The 15,775-nt window shown below is 43.1% G+C and overlaps 1 protein-coding gene across 2 annotated transcripts in view; it reads left to right on the top strand.

Moving 5' to 3' along the window:
- Positions 1-4,583: 4,583 nt before the first annotated feature.
- Positions 4,584-15,775, top strand: part of MAN2A2 (mannosidase alpha class 2A member 2) — a 250,977-nt gene continuing 239,785 nt past the window's right edge. For both annotated transcript variants that reach the window (XM_082253219.1, XM_082253220.1), the window contains exon 1: positions 4,584-4,637. The gene's annotated coding sequence lies outside the window, so the exon portion shown is untranslated. The remainder of the gene's footprint in view (positions 4,638-15,775) is intronic.

Genomic DNA, 15,775 nt, shown 5'->3' with positions numbered 1-15,775 from the left:
GCAAAAGTTTTAGGCGGGTGTGGAAAAAAATGCTGTAAATGAAGAATGCTTTCAGAAATAGAAGTGTTACTAGTTTATTTTTATTAATTGATAAAATAGAAAGTAAATGAACAGAAGAGAAATCCAAATGGAATCAATATTTGGTGTGACCACCCTTTGCCTTCAAACCAGCATCACTTGTTTTAGGTATACTTGCATGCAGTTTTTGAAGGAAGGTAGGTTGTTTCAAACATCCAGGAGAACTAACTGCATATCTTCTGTAGATGTTGGCTGCTTCAAATCCTTCTATCTCTTTATGTAATCCCAGACAGACTACATGATGTTGAGATCAGGGCTCTGTGGGGGCCAAACCAACACTTCCAGGACTCCTTCTTTACCACTGAAGATAGTTCCTAAAGAGGAGCTCCAGTCTGCACCCACAAAAAATGTAAAGTCAGCAGCTACAAATACTGTTGCTGCAGACTTTTAATATAAGGACACCTACCCGTCTGAGGATTCAGGGCTGTCCTTACCCGTGCTGACTCTTTAATGGGCTTTGGTTGCAGGAGCCAGCATCTAAACTAAAAGCTGGTTTCCTCACTGTGCATGCGCGAGCTGCACTGCACTTTGTGAATGGTCCTGCAGTCTTCTGGGACCTGTGATGTGTCCCAGGCCAGAAGGCTGCGGAAGAATTGGGGGTGAAGTGGAAGCAGGTACCTGTCAAAACCAGATACCTGCACCCCCCCCCCAAAAGTAAGTGGCAATTGTTAAAGAGGGGGGGGGGCAAACAAGTGAAACTTCCCCTTTTGGTTGAAATTCCACTTTAATAACATAGGCTGTATATTTGGGGTCGTTGTCCTCCAATATATTGAATTTGGGTACAGAGTATCATGGAATTGTTAGTTAAAATAGTGCAGTGCGGAAAAGCAGAAATAGTCCTGGTCACGAAGGGGGCAAAACCTTCCGGAGCTTAAGTGATTGAAGTAGACTTGTCATGCCTTCAGCCTATAAGGAAAAAATAATATCCTTTGGACTTGCAATACCAACATTGTCCACAAGATGCCACTCTAGCAAAAGACTACTGATGGACAGTGTTCTATGGTATTATATATTTCCTGTTATACAACTGGGATCTAGCTCCACCTCCTACTGCAAGTTCTTTTCACATTCTCCATTGGGACACCGCATGGGAGTCAGCTAAGCCTGCACCACGTTTCCGAGGAAATCCTTATGCTTCTGAGGCAGCATTGCTGGTATGCTTAAAAATTGTTCACTATATCCAGTGGATATTTGTTTATGTTCATGTACTTATTATATGTTCATTTATCTGTTTATTTCCAGTTTCACCGAGCACCGTATCCGAGTACATCCTATTCTTATATGACCACCATCTGTTCGTTGTAATAAAGATCCGAAGTTACAGACAGTCTGGTTATTTTAGAGTTCAAGGTTTGAACTGTATGTTGAGCTACATACAAGCCAGGGGCAAACGTGTAACGAGAACAGAACAAGACTTAAAAGCAATTATTTTTTGTTTTGGGTAGGGTAAACAAGGGTTATAACCCCTGACAGTTTGTTTTGCCATCTGTGTCCCTTTGGAGAGATTTACCTTCACTTCCTGTCTTATAGCTACAACAGGAAGTGAGAGGAAATTCCTGGGTGTCCCCATTGGAAGATTTACCCTCTATACTTGTTCTGGTGACAACCCAAAATGTGGAATTTTCTTTCACTAACTCACCAGGAAGAATAGAGAGGGTGAATCTCCCTAATTGGGGCACAGAAGGCAATAAAAACCTGTCAGATGTTCTATCCCCTCTCCGTCCTATTCAAAAATAAAAACAACAAAGTTTTGCCTTCGGTTATATTTTAAAGTGACACTAAACTTTGGTTTAAAAAAAATCAGTTCTGTTCCCTGATATTGCTCCCATTCCGTGTTTTTTTTTTTTTGCTGCTGGGATGTGACTTCCTGTTGGAGGGTGGCTATATTTGATCTCAATGGTATCACTGTATGTAGTGACCCTATCTTACACAATTCAGAGATGGACTATGGAATTGTAGTGGGCATAGAGCATAGTGTACATGACCACAACTAATGTGTACTGCTTTCTCCAAACAAATGTAAGGTGGGGGGAATAGGAGGGGGTCCAGCAGAAAAGCGCAGTAAGAAATGTTTTCATGAAAAATAGGTTACAGGGCCATTATGTAGTGTTTATGTAAGGATATTTTTTTGGAGAAGGAAATTATTTAGGGTCCTTTCACATGGGCTTTCCGCCCGGTGGACTGGTTTTTATCAGCGGGGGATCGATTCGCCGATCCCCACTGAGCAGGCGGATGACAGCTCTGTCTCCGCTTATTTTGCAGAGACAGACCTGTCAGATCCTCGCTCTCCTCTATGGGGAGATCGAATGAAAATGGACTGCCTGTCCGTTTTCATCCGATTCTCCAGACGGATGGAAAATAGGGTTTCCATTCATCTGGATTTCACAGAACGGATAGGATGGCAGCGGGTGTCAGCAGACATGTCACCGCTGGCATCCGCCGCTCCATAGGGGGGCATGGAGCATCCGATCAGGTCCGCCTTAAAAACTGACCAGATCGGAAAGCCCGTGTGAGAGGACCCTTAAGCCCCGTACACACGTACCGATGGTCGGCTTACAAATGTTCCTCTTTTCTCCCCGGGATGTCGGTGTCTGCTGAAAAGTGCAAAGACAGCACAAGGACAGCACAAGAATTTTGTCCGCCGACTGCAGAAGTGATGTCATGTAATGGTTAACTTTCCCTGTGTTTTCTATTTTCTGAGCATGCCCAGTCTTGCAAATCTGCGGTCTGTCGGCCGAATTGTGTACTGACAGGCGAACAATCGTCCGTTCTGGTGTCGGCATACAAATATTTTCATGTTTGCACGAAAGACTTTTGTCCGCGGATTGTGCGCAGACATCTGTCGGAGGCACCATACTAACACGCGTACAATCGGCAGATCCTTCGTCCACCGACGTTTGTATGCCGACGATCGGTACGTGTGTACGGGCCTTTAGTGTCACTTTCATGCTGGTCATTCACTATAACATCTCCTTTAGAGTTACCAAAAATATGTATCTAGAGGAGAGACCTAAATAAACTCAACGGCCACTTTATTAGGTACACCTGTTTAATTGCTTGGTAACATAAATTACTAATCAGCCAATCACATGGCAGCAACTTAATGCATTTAGGTATCTAGACATGGTGAAGACGACTTGCTGAAGTTCGAACTGAGCAACAGAATGGGGAAGAAAGGGGATTTGAACATGGCATGGTTGTTGGCACCAGACGGGCTGGTTTGAGTCTTTCAAAAACTGCTGATCTACTGGGATTATCACGCACAACCATCACTTGGGTTTACAGAGAATGGTCCGAAAAGAGAAAATATCCAGTGAGCCACAGTTGTGTGGAGGAAAATGCCTTGAGGATGTCAGAGGAGAATGGGCAGGCTGGTTTTCCAGATGATAGAAAGGCAACGGTAACTCAAATAATCAAATGTATACCAGGTCTCGAAAGACACTGGAAATTGGGCATTTGGGTGTGCCTAAATAACCAAGTAACAAATAGCTCAAAAATCATACATTTTATTACAGAAAGATTATTTTGCTATTTGTTACTTGGTTATTTAGGCACACCCAAATCCCCAATTTCCAATGTCTTTTGAGACCTGGTATACATTTTGTAATTTTCAGTTTACCAGAGGATAGTGCCAATATTTGTTGACACAGGTCATTTCTCCCCACCCAAATACCCCTAACTCAAATAACCACTCGTTACATCCAAGGTATGCAGAATACCATCTCTGAACACACACTGGACTGCATGTGGTGTGAACTGGCCCTTAGGCAGTTCTGAAGGCAAAAGGGGGTCCAACCCGGTACTAGCAAGGTATACCTAATAAAGTATGTATCAAATACAGAGACCTTGTAGTGGAGAGGATGGTATATATAGTGTATGGTCTTCCCCAGCCAGGAATTCAGCCTCCAGCACTGTACATTATATAAAGTCATGCAGAAATCCTCCTGTCCACTAGAGGGCGCGCTCTCCCCTGTGTGGATGGTGCGCTGTCTCTTTATAGGAAGGTGCGGGCGGGTGATGGGATTGGTGTGCGGAGGGAAGTGCGGGATCACTATGGACGGGCTGTAGAGGAGCGGTAATACCGGGGGACGGGATGGGATGGACTCTTCCCGGGGACTCATGTATATCTCATACGGACATGTCTTCCAGCCGGGTATAGGAGGACGGCGGTGACTGAGGAGGAGTGCGCTCCGGTCTATGGAGGCGTCCCATCCATTATTATTATTATTACTATTCTCCTCATTGTTCGTGTGATAGCGGACACCCATAATCCCCTCCCCCACACAGGAGAGACGGACACCTCCATACCGGACCGGGGAGAGACGGACCCCTCCATACCGGACCGGGGAGAGACGGACCCCTCCATACCGGACCGGGGAGAGACGGACCCCTCCATACCGGACCGGGGAGAGACGGACCCCTCCATACACGGCACCGGACCGGGGAGAGGAGGAGGAGGAGGGCACACACCGGAGCACACTGACAGCGAGGAGGCCCTTCCAAGGTGGACACCAACCGGGCACACACCTACCGGAGACACAGGAGGGCGCAGCACCGGGGTGAGGAGACCCCCCCCCCCATACTTCCCACTACTACCCCCATCATCATCCTATACCCCTCCATTTATTATCAATAATACCATTCATATAATCATACAGAATACTATCATAGTAATTATTATATGATTAGTGTTATCACTGTGGTATTCATGGTTTTTGATATTAAGAGTACTTAAAAAAAAAAAAAAAACAATAAAAAAATGGAAATATCATAGAATAATATTTGTAACTAATAATAAATAAAAATAAAAGCAATACTGTGTTGCTTATAAAATATAACAATGATATATTATTTTCTTTATTACTATTATTATTAGTAGTAATATTTTTAATAAGTATTTTATTATTATGTTATTGTTTAAGTATTGTTAATAATACTAACCATGCTATTATTATTTTTTTATTATTATACTACAATAATTATTAACAATAAAACATCCTAAAATAAAAATCTTGCTAAAATACAAAATTATTTATAATAAAAATAATAGTAGTAGTAGTAATATTATTTTAGTAAGTGTTTTTTTTTTTTATTGTTAAATTAAGTAATGTTAATATTTAATGTGTTTCTATATTATGATTATTTAATGTTTTATTTTATTAAAATTATATTTTATCTTTAATATGTTAAAAATACATAATATAACACATATATTCTACTAAAATAAAAAAATTATATATTATTATTTATTATTATTTAACAGATATATATTCTACTAAATTAAAAAAAATTATATTTATTTTTTTATGTATTCTATATATTATTACATAAAAAAAAAAATATATATGTTTTTTTTTTTATTATGTAATACTATTTTTATATATATTTTTTATATTACAATATATTAAAAAAAATATATATATTTTTTTTTATATTATAATATATTAAAAACAAAAAAAATATATATTTTTTTTAATATATTGTAATATAAAAAAAATATATAAAAATAGTATTACATAATAAAAAAAAACATTATATATATATATATATTTTTTTTTTTTATGTAATACATAATATTTATGTAATAGAATACATAAAAAAATAATATTTTTTTATATATATATATATATATATATATATATATATATATATATATATATATATATATATATATATATATATATAATTTTTTTTGTATTCTATATACTGTATTACATAATATTATCAGTAGTGGTATTCTTTGTACATTAATACAATTGTTTAATATATTGTTAGTGCTGTAATATTTATTATCACATTAGATGACATTGAGCTATTTAACCTTTTAATTGCTATGAGACAATTTTGTATTTGTGATGGGCATCTATGTAATTAGGATGAAAAACACTTTTTCATAGCCCCTGGATCAAAGAATTAAAAATAGTGCAATACTCTGCCTGGAACTGGCTGCATGCGGAGCGGTAGGGATGGGCTCAGCCGTGTTCGGATCGTAGTCCCAACCCACCTGACCAATCCCACCAGGAAGCCGTCACTGCACACAGCCAATCATAAGCAGTGAAGCATCTCCCAGCCCACAGCTGCACATAGCCACGCTGCCTATGATTGGCGGGTTGCAGTGTCGGCTTCCTGTCGGAATTGGTCAGGTGGGTTGGGACTACGATCCGAACACGCCTGAGCCCATCCCTACTGTGCAGCTCTACCCGTGTCTTGCATGTGAACTGGTTGTAGATTAAACTGGATACACACTATACAATTTTCTTTAGATTTTTTTCCTTTAGACCCCGTTCACACTGGGGCGACGCTACTTGCCGGGGCGACCTCACAGGTCGCGGTGCACAGCTCGCACCGCGACCTCGGAGTGGTCGGCACGGACTTCATATCATTGAAGTCAATGCAGGTCGCTCCGGGTTGCCCCAAAGAAGCTCCGGACCCTTTTTCTAAGTCGGAGCGACTTGTGTCGCTCCTATTAGAAAGGGTCCACAGCTTCTCTATGGCAGGCGACCTGTCAGGCGACCAGGTCGCCTGACAGGTTGTCCCAGTGTGAACGGGGTCTTAGATATACCAAGACCATTTGATAGAAGGTCAAATCTAAACATTTTTAATTTGTATGCAGTCAGGCAGGCCCTGCACTACATAGTTGAAGGTAAATCTAACGGAAATCTATCAACAAAAGTTGTATAGTGTGTATGTGTTGAGATGCCCCATCAAGCCTCTCTGAACCTTTTTTACCCTCAGAATGGTTTTCAGGTCTGATGAAAGCCCTAAGCCCCGTACACACGTACCGATCGTCGGCCGAACGATCAGCCGTCTTTTGTCCGGGGCTGTCGTGTCTGTTGAAAACTGCAAAAGACTGCGCACAAATTTTGTCGGCCAACAACAGCCGACTGCAGAAGTGATGTCATGTGATGGTTAACTTTCCTGGTCTTTTTTCTTTTCTGAGCATGCCCAGTCTTGCTAATCTGCTGTCCGTCGGCCTAAATCTGTACTGACTGGCGAACAATCGGCCGTTCTGTTGTCGGCCTACAAAAATTTTAATGCTTGCACGACAGATTCTGTTCGGCCGAAAATGCGCTGTCGGAAGCATCATACTAACAAGCCTACAATCGGTCGTCGGCCGAATATTTATGGCCGACAATCGGTACGTGTGTACGGGGCTTTACTAAAACCAGCTCGTTGGGGATCTTTGGTGACAATGCTCCTTATTGCGGAGATCCAACACAGATCACTTTTTTAGAGAGCAACACCGATGTAAATTAAAGGAGAACTCCTGATATGGATTCTGAATACATTCAGAGAATGCTTTGCAGTCTTCTAAATTAATGCAAACCATTCTCTGATTGGACAAGGTTAAGTGCATGACATTACTGCTCCGCCTCCCCAACTCGTCCAATCAGAGAACACTTTGCATTCTTTCAGAAAATACAAAGCATTCTCTGACTGACGCCTGTGCAGAGCATCCGACTTCCTGTGTTCAGAATGCAGCAGGGCAGCCAATCAGCACAGGACTCGGAATCTAGTGGAGATCAGAGGAGCAGCGGTGCCTTCTTCAGTGATTTTCCAGCTTCCAGGGATATGGGCCAGGTGTGGTATACACCGTCCCAAGCTGGACTGTGATCATTGTTCTGATCCTTGCATGCATAGGTTCTGTTTATTTAGGTGAAAAGGGCAATTTTGTAATTCCTCATCTTAGTTCTACGCTTGTCACCATCCCTACAAAAGCATTTGACCCTGGTCAGTGTTGGGAGTAAACCAAACCTGGCTCGTTTGTTATAGCAGAGCACAATGGCAGCCAGCACATAGCACATTTAATTGTTCTAAGCACTGATTAACAATGAAATGTGTTGTGTTCTGACTTGCTGTACCTTATACATCATCATTAGTCTTTTGACTGCTTTCTAAATATGCCAGGCTGTCATTTCTCTTGGCAGGCTGTGATAGGAGGCTCACCAACAACAGATGTGCCATTCCATCACCTCTGCTGCTGCTTCACCCTTTTCTTTCTAATTTAAGTCGATTTTCGAATTGTAAATCCAGTCAAAACTTCCTCTTGGCTCTAAACTGTAGGGAAGGTTAGGTCTTATCATAAGCCTATCTCCTCCCAGCTCACATAATGCTGTGTTTGTCAGCGGGACACTAAATAAAGCCAAGAAAACCGTGCATTATGTAACCCATCGTCTCTCCTTGTAAAGATTTAAAAAGAAAAAAAAAACGTCCAGTTTGGCTTCACTTCCAGTGTAAGGCCTCTTGCACACGATACTCCTGTTTGGGCATCTTGCGGCTTGAAAATGCTCAGTACAGCTTTTTGAGCTAAAATACAGCCCATTAATTGTAATGTGCCTATGCACACAGGCGCGTAAACAAGCGCTGTGTATTCTTCAGTAAGAACAAAATAGAAAAATCTGCATTTTTGGTCAGTAATTTAAGCCTCAATACTCGCGAATACACGCATATACATACAAGAAAAAAGGTCTGGAAAAAAGTAGATGCTCAAGCAGGAGTATTGTGTGCAAGAGGCCAAAAGGAAATGCTCAAACAGGAGTATCGTGTGCAAGAGGCCTAAAGGTGTACTTGCACTAGGCATGGTTGCCTTGTACAGTTCCCAAGAATGATTTCCTCAACCCTCCCCCCCCCCCCCCGCTGGCTTGTGCTTGTGCTGTGTCTTGCCTGAGCATGCTTGTGTCATCACCTTTGTCTCGCACAGATCTGATGTGTATTGTGCCCATGTCCAGCTGAGCCATGCCCAAGCCCATCTCTTCCAGCAGGCCAGGGTAAGGCTGAACTGTGCGTAGGAATTGCACTGGTCAAGCAAACTGGACTTTGGGGGTCTAACATGCTCGGGCACAGTACAGATTACCTTGGGTATTGACTTCCGCTAGACATAAGACTTAGTCAAAAGAACAAAAGCATTTGCATAGACACACCCATGGGGGCTGTCCCACTGGTCAATACCCCCCCTGCAGTGACCACTCCCAACTCAGTTTGGTAGTATAGCGGTAGGTAATAAGAACACAACCCCAAAAGAGGGGCGGGCGGCGACTGTCGGAGGACTCAGAGAAAGGAATTTTACAGGTAAGATTTTACAAAAATTCCGTTTTCTCTTGCGTCCTCCGACAGTCGCAGCCTCCTCTAAGTCCTCACTATTGGGTATTGACTTCCGCTCTGCAGGAGTAGCTAGGGCACCTTAAGCCAAATTTAAATTTCACCTGCACTGTTTTATTTTTGGTGGGAAATTGGGTTGCACCTCCTTTTATGTTCCACATATTTTTTCAATACAATTTTTATTATTTCAGTGCTGCTGATATCTTATGTTTTTATATAAGCCACTTCCTGTGTATATTCACTTGCTCCAGTGTTGGCTGCATATTATTGCTTCTAGATAAGGCGTATGTTGGTGGCAGCTCGGTCTTTTACACTCTTGTGATGGGAGTCCCTTTGGTTGGGGGGCCTGTTGCACCCAGCTTATCTTAGAGAGGTTGGGAAATCCCTCTCTCAGTTCCCTAGGCCCTCTTATGTGTAAGGGTCCTTTCACACGAATGATCCGATCAGATCCGCCTGTCAGTTTTTCAGGCGGACCTGTTTGGATGCTCCATGCATCCCTATGGGGCAGCGGATGTCAGCGGAGACATCTCTGCTGACACCCGCTGCTATCCGCTTCCGATCCTATCCGTGAAATCCGGATGGATAAAAACCCTATTTTCCATCCGTTCAGCAGATCGGATAAGAACGGACAGGTGGTCCGTTCTCATCCAATTCCCCCATAGAGGACAGTGGGGATCTGACCGCTCAGTCTCCACACACAGCGCCATGACGGAGCTGTCATCCTTCTGCTCAGTGGGGATCGGCAGATCGATTTCCCCCCCCGCTGACCAGAACGTTGGTGGATGCGGGCCGTGTGAAAGGACCCTAAGTCACCCTGTGTCTATTAGGGGCACAGGGTGGCCAAGGAAATGATGGACTTAATGGACACTGAGAATATGGTTTGGATTACTCAAATGGGACAGTAAAATTTATCAACAATATATCTCAAAGAGTATATGAAGACTCATGGTACTCTAGGCCTAGCTGCTTATTGCCAATAAAATATTTGGGTCATTGTTCATTTAGTGACTGACATACTTCTCAAGTGTATAAAAAGTATGTTTCTTGTTCAATAAAGGGGGTTGTTCCAGATCCATACAAGCTAAATTCAGGCTAGTTTTGTATGCAGCTGTAATATCTGATATCTACGTTCAAGACTGTAGGATGCTGTGTGCTGACGGAAGCCCACAAACAGTGTGGGTCATGGTTCCGTTTCAGCTCTTTACATCTGAATAACAGACCGTAGGCTTTCCAGCCACAACTGAAAGTGACGAGCATTTATTTTCTGTTCACAGCTGTCATTCCCTGACGGGTGAACGTTGGGTGGGGAAGAAGCAGATCAAGCATGCTCTGTGCTTTAAGTAGCAGTCTAGTAGACACTTGATGTCTCCTTTTTAAAGCAGAATTTTACTCCTAACAATTTGATACAAATAATGTTCTTTAGCAAGGAACATACATTCCACATTAATAATAATGTTACCATAATGAGTGTGTGGTGTAAATTGCCTCCAGCATTGTTCCTGTTACTTCGTGCTGGAGGCTGCCATTTTGCTGAAGCCCAGAGCCCCTGAGCAACAGTAAATATTTAGTCTGTCAGCAAAATTAGCCTCTAGTGGCTCTGATTTTTGTCAAAATGTCAAAAATAATGAGCAACTGAGCATGTGCAGAGCAGGATGAGTTAGCGTATCACTGGATTGTAAAGAGTATAGACACTTATTTTTAATTTTTAAAGCGGTTGTAAACTCAATAAAAAAAAAAAAAAAAAAAACCTGCAAGACAAAGGCATAATGAGCTAGTATGCAACGCATACTAGCCCATTATGTGTAACTTACCTGAAAACGAAGCCCCGACACGGACCCCCGGACATCGCTGCGGGCGCTGCCATGGTCCCTCGTCGTCTCTTCCGGGTTCGGCGGCTCTGGCACGCTGATTGGCCGGAAGAGACGGCTCCGGCGCGATGATTGGCCGGAGCCGCGATGACGTCACTCCCGCGCATGCGCGCGGGAGTGATTTTTCCGGCAAGCTCCCAGCAACTTAATTGAAGGTCCCCCGGACCTTCAGAGCGCATGCGCCGCTCGCACGAGCGGCTGCCTGCACTGTAAATATCTCCTAAACCGTGCCGGTTTAGGAGATATTATTTGTACCTACAGGTAAGCCTTATTATAGGCCTTATTATAGGCTTACCTGTAGGTAAAAGTGTCAAAAAGCGGGATACTACCGCTTTAATGTTTTTTACATATCTTTAACTGCAGAAGGGGCCAGCCTGAAGTAATCTAGCAGGACTTAATTTTCTGGCTAAAGTTCCACTTTTACCCCCTTAGAAGCTGATTGGTTTCTATGCACAGCTGCACCAGATTTTGCACTCTTCAGTTTTAGTAAATCAACCCCACAGGGAAAAGTGGACACTTGTTCAAGGGAACCTGCCGTGAGAGAAACATGGAGGCCGCCATTAGATAACTCCTATTTTTAAATATGGCAAGTTTTTGGTTTTCATGCTGAACCTCCCGACTCCCAACTTTTAATTATGGACCCAGAACAGGCATGTAGCCACTTAAGCCCCGGAGGATTTGGCTGCTCAAAGACCAGGGGGTATTTTGCGATTCGGCACTGCATGACTTTAACTGACAATTGCGCGGTCATGCAACGCTTTACCCAAATGAAATTGACGTCCTTTTTTCCCCCACAAACAGAGCTTTCTTTTGGTGGTATTTGATCACCTGTGCGATTTTTCTTTTTTTTTTTTTTTTTTTTTTTTTTTTTTTTTGCGCTATAAACAAAAAAAGAGCGACAATTTTGAAAAAATAATATTTTTCACATTTTTTTTTTTTTATATGAAATTCGCCCCAAAATAATTTAAAAATCAAAAAGTTTTTAACATTTTTAGGCCAGTTTTTCTGCTACCTATGTTTGGTAAAAAAAATCACAATAAGCGTATTTTGATTGGTTTGCGCAAAAGTTATTGCGTTTACTAAGGGAAAGATTTTTATTGTTTTTTTTTTAACAAGTAATGGCGGCGATCTGTGATTTTTGAGGGACTGCGACATTGCGGCCGACAGATCGGACCCTTGACTGACATTTTTGACACTTTTGGGGGTACATATACATATGCACTGTTACTGTAAAATGACACTGGCAGGGAAGGGGTTAACTTTATTGGAGATGCAGGGGTTAAATGTGTCCCTAGTGGCGTGCTTATAACTGTAAAGGGGTGTGGCTTTTCATGTAACCCCAGAGACATACGATCCTACATAGCAGGATCGTATGATCTCTGCAGTTACACCAGGGAGAATGACAGGCGGATTTGTTTACATCAGCCGCCTGCCTTTCTCCGTCTGCAACGGGTCCACCGGTTGCATGCGTGGACATGTCGGGAAACGAACGGGGGCGGAAGCCCGGCTCCGGCGGGGCGCGCTCGCCCCCTATTGGCTCGCGGGCGAGTGACGTGTATATACGTCACTTTGCCCAGGAGGGGCTGACCGCCGCAGTAAGTATACTTGCGGCGGTCGGCAAGTGGGTAGAGGAGTACCAAGACTTATTCTTGGTGAATTCTTAATAATAATAATATAATATTATTGTTGTTAATGACTAAACTGTTATCTGACATTGAAGCCAAAGAGTTGGGATAGCAGCCAGGCAAAGTAGAAGCATTGAGGACCATATTGGTGCCACAACAGGTTTACTTTTAAGACCCTTCCATGTAGGAACAGGAAGGTGTAGGAACATGGAGGATTACGCATCTGCTGAATATATTTAGGGTGCAGGAACACCCATGTGCCCATTGGTACATATGCGTGTTTGCCCATCTATTCTCTGAGCCCTCAGTGTATACAAAAAAAAAAGACCCTTTTTTCTAGTTCACTTCAACCCAGGTATCTACTGTTGTATGCAGTGCTCTAGGGCTGGGTATGATTTCTGATTCATCGATGCTTCTTGAGAGATCATTAGAAATGAATGGCACCTCTGGAAACTGTGCAGAATGCCTGTGAGCAACACATGTCAATGTACATTAGAAGACGTGTTCCTGGGTGGGGAGGTGCCCCTATGGTTTCCTTGGAGGTATCCCTTCCCTCATGCAGTTGCAAGTGAAAGCATACACTGTACCTCGTTCACCCATTTAGATTGTATATGAATGAAGGGATTTTGTCTGCTAAGCAGATCACGAGGCTGCTGAAGATGGTGACTCTTTGTATTACCACAGTGATCATAAAGAAGCTTAAAGTTGAATTCCAGGAATGAGATAAATCTACCCTTTCAGTAGCGCCCCCCTGTACTGCAAGAGTTAAATGCTGGTTTAATCTAGGAGTATAGGGATAAAGTGTATTAGGTCCTGAGGCTCCAGACTGTGGGTGGTCCCCTGGCATCATCACGTGCAGTGCTATTAAAACTGAGGGTTAGTGATTCCCTTTTTATTTTATTTTTACAGCATTGGTGTCCTACTTACCAGCAATGAACAGTGTGCTGATGACTGCAGTTTCCAGTAGGAATTCTCAGTTCTTTGCCCCTGGATAAGCCTACAGTAGTAATCCTCCGGAGCTGCTGGAGTTAATTTCAGGGGCTGTGCTGACTATTCCTAGTTCTGCCCCCCCGCTCCATTCATAGCACCCATCCTATAGGTTCCTACAATGCAAAGGGTTCCATGATTAGAAGATGAGCAGATGAATGAAGGGTCCACCTTCTCCAATCATGGAATACTTTGCATTGTGGGAACCTTAGTGTGTAAAAAATGGAGCACAGATGCGGAAAGGGCAGGGCAGGCATAGTTGGTGCTTTAACGAGTGCCTGTTGCAGGCTCAGCCGCTATATTAATTGGCTTTTATTTACTGGAAGATCGTCGATGTGGGCAGAAAATTGAGGGCTTGCGAGAAGCAACACTGGTGCTATTTATTAAGAGAAAAAAAACTAACGTCAGCGTTAAAGGGTAACTTCGCTTTAATGTTAAAAAAAGCCGTAGTGTCATTTAAAGTGATTTTAAAGGTTCAGGTATTTATTTTTTAAAATCATAAACCTGTTATACTTCCCTCCCTCCTGCTCTGTGCAATGGTTTTGCACAGAGCAATCCTGATCCTCCCCTTCTGAGGTCCCCTCCTGGTGCTTCTGGCATCGCCCCACCCCCCCCCCCCCCCGTAGTAAGCCATTGCTATGGGGACACTTGTGCGGGCTCGACCCCTCCCCCTAAAAGCACTGTGTGCATCTATTGACACCAACAGTTTGGCTCAGCTCAGCCCCCCCCCCCCCCCCCCCCCGCCTCGTCAAGCTGCGGCTCCATGTCTGAATGGGCACACAGCCTAGTGCTTCGGGTGCCCCCATAGCAAGCTGCTTGCTGTGGAGGCACTCGGCAGTAGGGGGACAGGAGCGCCAACGAGGGACCCGAGAAGAGGAGGATCGGGGCTGCTCTGTGCAAAACCAACTGCACAGAGCAGGTACAGTAAGTATAACATGTTTATTTTTGAACAAAAAAAAACCAAGTCTTTAATATCACTTTAAATACTTGTAGAGGGATGCAGACGTTGCAGCTTTTCTCATTACAACACTAAAGCCCCGTACACACGCATCGATAGTTGGCCGTGAATTTTCGGCCAACGTCCGATCGGCCGATTTTCGGCTTGTTAATATGATTCTTTTGACAACCGACTTTTCGGCCGAATAAAATCTGGTGTGCAGACTATAAAATTTTTGTTGGCCGTCAACAGAACGGCCGATTGTTCTTCAGTCAGTACAGATTTCGGCAGACAAAAATCTGATGAGCAAGACTGGGCATGCTCAGAGATGAAAAAACACACGGAAAGTAAACCAGCACATGACATCACTTCTGAAGTAGATTTTTGTTGGCCGAGAAAATTTGTGTGCAGTCTAGAGCACATTCCAACCAACACAACACCACTGGACAAAAGTTGGCCGATCGATCGGCCGATAATCGTTGCGTGTGTACGAGGCATAAGGCCCCTTTCACATATGCTGTCAGTTTTTCATCCATCCATTGACGGCTGAAAAACGGACATCAATGTATTCCTATGGAAAAAACTGATTTCAATTGATGATCATTTATTTACATTCATTTTCATCCGCTTCCCTCAACATCCATTTTTTTTTTTTTTTTTGAACAGACGAAAGCCCTATTTTTCATCAGTTAAAGAAACAGATGAAAAACGGATGAGAAAAAAACGTGACTGAACGGATGAAATGAACGGTCCGTATGTGTGAAAGGGGCCTAAGAATGCACCCGCAATCAGTCGTTTAGAATCAGTTTGTATATTACATGGTGAAACAAGCAAATATTTTTTCGGACACCAATCTGAAACCGCCTGAGCTATCCTTTCAGGAAACTGTTTCTGCGGATAAAGTTACAGCTTCCTAGCGAGATAGCTGAGATGGGTTCAGAATCATGTCTGATCTCACCTAAGCTCATCGCTGGTAAGCATGTAACTGTCTGTCTGCCGAAGCTGCTTAGATGCTGTAGGACAGGGGTCTTCCAGGGACTGTATGCGGTTCTTTGCTTTTATCCAGCCCTTGAGGCATTATTCCTGCAACGAGCACCAACATTGGGGGAAAATTCCTCTCACTGACACATACATAGGACATAATTCCTTACACTGACACCAAAGATGGGGCACTGTTTCTT

The sequence above is a fragment of the Pelophylax lessonae genome (genome assembly GCF_965119305.1).
Source record: "Pelophylax lessonae genome assembly, chromosome: 4".
NCBI lineage: Eukaryota > Metazoa > Chordata > Amphibia > Anura > Ranidae > Pelophylax > Pelophylax lessonae.
This window is presented reverse-complemented; position numbering and strand designations above follow the sequence as displayed.